The sequence below is a fragment of the Hemiscyllium ocellatum genome (assembly GCF_020745735.1).
Source record: "Hemiscyllium ocellatum isolate sHemOce1 chromosome 41 unlocalized genomic scaffold, sHemOce1.pat.X.cur. SUPER_41_unloc_3, whole genome shotgun sequence".
Taxonomy (NCBI): domain Eukaryota; kingdom Metazoa; phylum Chordata; class Chondrichthyes; order Orectolobiformes; family Hemiscylliidae; genus Hemiscyllium; species Hemiscyllium ocellatum.
The window spans coordinates 522431-528170 of NW_026867560.1; positions in this window are offsets into that span (position 1 = coordinate 522431).

Here is a 5740-nt window from a genome sequence, read left to right on the forward strand (position 1 = left end):
CCTGGATTTGGTGGCTGGAAGGGATATGTGTGGGATAGGGGTCAGCAGCAAAATATTTTGCATGCGGATCGGAGACTTCATTGTTGGTTGGGTCCTGGATTGGAGTTGATGAAGGAAATGGCAGAAGGACCTCATGGAAACACCGATGAGGTGGGCCCAGTCGTAGAAAATGTTTCTTTGACAGTAGAGGATCTGAAGCAGGGGGTGACAAAGCAGTGATGGTGGAGTATCAGTTCAGGGGCAACGATTGCGCCTGACATTTAGCAACTTAGATTTGGTGGAATCTGGTGCATGTGGGCATAATGCTGTTGTAGAGGAAATGGGACGGAGGTATCGTCGACGGTGAGGAGCTAACTGAGGAACCAAGGATTCTCTTCAAGCTGCATCTTGTTCTTTTTTCCATATTCCTGAAGTATCCAAAATTGTGCCATTTTTTGGCGACAAGTGAACGCTTTTCATTGTATTTTATTGTTTGTATTCTGAAAATTCATACAATAATAAAATCAAAATATTTAAATGTTCACTCTTTCCTGCCAGTTGTACCATTCTAAATCCATTTCAGCCCCAAATGCATAAGATTTGAATTTGCCCAATAGGCTGGGGACGTTATCAAACAACTTTATGAAAATACAAACAAGTTGCATCCATTGCTGGTCCATATTTTTTTTCTACCAATCAGTTTCTCAACTATAATGTCCATTTCTTAAATCTATGTTGACGTTGTCTGTATCCATTTCTTTCAGTTCCAACAGTTTCTCCAAAACTATGCATTTACTACTTTCATTCTATTTCCTTTTTTTCTCACCAGACATAGGTTTCCTAGTCTTGCTGGGAAGAGTTTTTTTGTTTTTTTTTGTGTGATGCTAGTTGAAAGTTGTGCTGTTTATTATTAAAAATGTGTTAGCCACATTTCAAAGAGCAAACAATAAGGTTCGTTCCGGACTACCCAACTGCGTGGTAAATATTGATGACGTGGTGATCTTTAGACACAAGTGGAAGGAACATTTGGAACAGCTCTCAGACTTGTTTGATCGACTGTGGAAGGCAGGCCTGGTGATAAACCTGGCTAAAAGTGATGTTGCTTAAGCCCAAGTACCTTCCTGGTCCTTGTGATTGGACATGGACAAATGACCCCAAGAGATGCCAAAAAGAACGTTCTTGGTGAAGTTCACATGCCATCGACGATAATCCCTGCGATTGAATGGATTTTATCAGAAATTCGGACCAAATTTTAGAATGTGACTGCTGTACGCACTGAATTTGTAAAGAAAGGCAAGACGTTTCAGTTGTGTGCAAACTGTCAGAAGATATTTGACAGCCTGAAAGCTGTGGTTACCACTGCGCCAGGATTAGTCACATGTAATTTTGCAAAACCATTCAAAGTGGCTATCAAATATACACACACATACACACACACACACGCACACACACACACACAAACACACACACATACACACACACACACACACACACACGCGCGTGCACACACACACAATAAAGATACACAAACACTCAAACACACACGCACACACATAAATGCTGAGACTCATACACCCACACACACACCGATCGATATAACAGAGACAGAAACAGACAGCAACACACTCACAGACACACATGGAGGCACATTCAGAGAAACACAATGCAGACACAATTATGTAAATGTGCACATAGATACACACACACAAACACACAGGTAGACACACACACGCATACACAGACAAACATACATCAACACAGACATGCACGTAGTATGTTGTCACAGAGAAGATTGTTGTTATACAGTGAGCCCTCTGAGTGGAGCATTCATGTGCGGAAATGTCAGTAGTTCATCTGCAAAGTGGAAATGAAGTATCATTGGGCAGTATTCCTGACACACACATACATATTAAAAAGTATTTCCATTGCAATTTGTTATGAAGTTATAGGTGGATACTAAACATATATTAGAATGTGAAACCTGTCAAGGACTTAACAAGATCAGAGTGTGCTGAAAATAATTCCACATGTAACATTTGGCTGAAACAAATGTCTGATCTGAGTAGCCATGATCCACATCAAATTCGAACTTGGCCAATTTGGTTTAAGTAATACTCCAGGATATCGAAATCTAATCAAATTTGAATTCTAATGTGTTATCAATATCAAAGAAATGAGATGGTCCGATTTGTTGGGGTATAAAACTTGAATATTTTGAACAGTTAGTTAGAGTAGCAAAGAGCACAAACAAACAGAGACTGCCCACAGAATCGCTCTCTGAATGGTATTTGTTCATGTGAAATCTGTGCAGCAGAAGACTGAAGAAAGGAACTAGAAAGATCTGCAAAGGAGAATCGACACGGTTGGCTGGTTTTGAATCGTGTTTTGTTTTGGCAATTTTATTCGAGATTTTTATCGCATCAGTACATTGTTGTAAAGTGGGAGGTAGATAAATTACTCAGACAAAAGAGGTTTCCAATTTGAAAGTTGTTGTAAAATGCTGTCTTGTATTTTGAAGTTAACAAATGAATTGTTAAAGATTTTCAATTAAGTAGTGGGATTTGGTACTTGTTTGTCAATCATACATTTCTCGATTACTAGGCGAGAAGAGCTTTTCTATGTGTTTGGTTAAAATTAGCAGAAGGGTTTACCCCAACTCGTAACCGTTTGGAACCTCAGGTGCGTGGCTTGGACGGATTGAGTTTGAGAATTGGACGGATTTGAATAGATTTGGCTATCAAGAAAAGCCCAGTAGTTTTACATTCTTGCAGTTTCGTGCCCTAGCTCTTTAATAAAACGTATCTGAGACAATTTGATTAATTTTGGTGACTTGTGGTTGGTTAACTTAAATGAGAGAAAAATGGCTCTTAATATGGTTTTCAAAATGATTCCCAAATTTGCCAAGAAAGTTTAAATAAAAAATAGGCTATACCCTTAGAATTACCAAACAGATTAGAATTGGATATAACGAAGGACAAAAGTAAGGCTGATGCTGGAATGCAATTACTCAAACATTTATGTGTGTCAGAGAAAGGGCAAGTTAAGTAGAGTTAGATAAACTTTAATTACATTTCAGGAAAATGGAGTTAGAAGAAAGACAACGAGGGAGGAAAGAGAAAGGATGAGAGAAGGAGGCAGAGAGTAAAAAAGAGAAAGAATGTTCTTAGCTGAGCAAGGAGAGAGATGGAAGAGGGAGTGGGGAAAGAAAGAGAGAGAACCTTCTTAGCTGAGCAAAAAGAGAAAGAATTTGAACTCGAGAAGTTACGACGTAGTCAGCAAAACCAAGTTAACAAGGTGGAGATTCAAATATACCTATTTCAAAACTCTGCTACGTTTTAATGAGAAAGATATCCAAGTCTTCTTTATTTCCTTTGAAAATTTGTTTGGAACTTGGAGCGGTCCAAGGACTTCTTAGCAATGCTAGTTCTGACCAAACTGGTTGGCAGAGCTAGTTAGGTATTTGCCACGCTGTCAGATGAAGCATCAAGAGATGAGGAAAAGGTCAAATAGGCTATTTTACTTGTTTATGCGTTTGTAACAGAAGCCTACAGACAGCTGTTCAGAAAAATAAAAAGTAATCAGATGAGACATATGTTGAGTTCGAGTGAATTAAACACAGTCATTTTGTGGATTGGTGCGGGCTTTAAAATACATAAGACCTATGAGGCCTTTCGCGAGATTATTCTGCTGGAGGAGTTTAAATATCATTTCAAGAGATGATAAGATTCACGTGGATGAACAGAAAGTTCAGGAAAAGAGAAGGGAAGCAGAGTTAGCAGATGAATACCCATTGGTACACAAGATCAGCTTCCAGCAAGAATTTTATACTGCAAGGGATAGAAATTGGAAGAAGGGGAGATCCCACACAACAAAACAAAGAGCAAAGATAATTCGTAATTGTTCACTACTGGTTAAGAAAGAAGCCCAAGAGGGTAAAAAGGAGGCCCAAGGCCTCCAGTGTCTTTATTCAATATAATAGAACAGAGAAAATTACAGTCCTTAACATGAAAGAAAGACTGCGGGAAAAGATGTGGTAAAATAGGCGAAGCCAGTAGCATTAGCGAAAGTAGTAAATGAAACCGCAAGAAAAGTTGAAGAGCTGCAGGAGAGTGTACAGCCTCGGCAGGGGCTGGGTGTGGAGTTAGTGTCTGTTCTGTAAAAAAGAGAGGGGAAGTGACGGTGAAGTGATTGACAGACTGACACTTCCAGCAATCCTTTAAGTTTTTAGCAATGATTTAGCAGCATCCAAGGTCGGAGTGAAACCCCTTGTTGTGAAGAAGCCCAAGGAAGACTTGGAAACTGAGGAGTTCAATGAAAAATACTCTGGTATTTTCCCAGACGATGTGGCAACTACATCCCACGATCACAAAGCACAGCACGAATCGAAAAGTACAGAAAAATATGAAGGAGTCGACTTTCAGTTAGCGGACATCCGTTCGATACAATGGTACAGGAAAAGCCTGAACAGGCAGGGGTTCAGAGAGAAGTGTTTATTCCTCAAAGGCTATTGGGATTGCAACAGCAAGACAAGACAACAAAAAAAATACATGTTGATGGGGTCTCTGAAAAGAAGGCAGCGGATAATCCTGAGGGTTACTATCTGAAAGATAGAATCCTAAAACGAAAATGGAAAATGCTGGTAGGTTAATGCATTTTCTGTAACTCGCAACGTCTAGTTACTTACTCTTACCAGTAATCATGTATGGAAAAAGGTTTAAAAATTCCTCAAACAGCCTAGTAGAGTGTGGTATTTTATCACTTTAAATAAAAGGGGGCAGACAGCGGGAGAGGGCAGGAGATCCATTTTGACCCCCATTTCAATTACTCAAACCTAAACCAAAAGTGTTCCAACTGCACAGAGATGCAGAAAAACAGATTCAAACGTGCATACACACACTGATTCTGAAACACACATAACATGCACAGAGAGGTAGCAAAACACAGATGTCACACTGAGAAAAATATAGGCATGCAGAAATAGACAAACATAGAAAGCAATATACAGATACATACTTGAACACAAAAAACACACATGGAGTCATAGAGTAATAAAGGAAGTTTTCAGATAGATCTATCAGCACATACAGTCCATTCTCACCATAATCCCAAATGAAACAAGTTCCTGATGAAGGGCTCCGGCCCCGAAACGTCGAATTTCCTGTTCCTTGGATGCTGCCTGACCTGCTGTGCTTTAACCAGCAACATATTTTCAGCTTTGATCTCCAGCATCTGCAGACCTCACTTTTTACTTTCTGACCCAATTTTAGGCTTAAATCACTGGCTGTATCACCAATCAGGCTAAATGTAAAACTTGTTGTGACCAACGGAGGGATGAGACTAGTAAAGGAAATAATGACTCGAACTCCAAGGAAACTATAGACCAGTGAGCATGACATCAGTGCTGGGTAAGGTGTTGGAAGGGATTCTAAGGGATAGCCAATTGCATGTATTTGTCAAATCAAGGACGGATTGGGTATAGTCAACATGGATTCATGCATGGGAAATCGTGTCTCGTTGTTTTGATTGAGTTGAAGAGGTGACAAAAAAGATTCATGGAGCTCGTGTGGTAGATGTTGTCCATATGGACTTCAGCAAGATCTTAGACAAGTCTCTGAATGGTCGATAATTTAATACAGTTAGGTCACATGTGAGGCAAGACGAATAAGCCAATTGAATACAAAATCTAATTGAAGGTAGAACACAGAGGGTAGCAAAGTATCGTTTTTCAGACTGGAGACCTGTGACCAGTTATGTTCAGGAA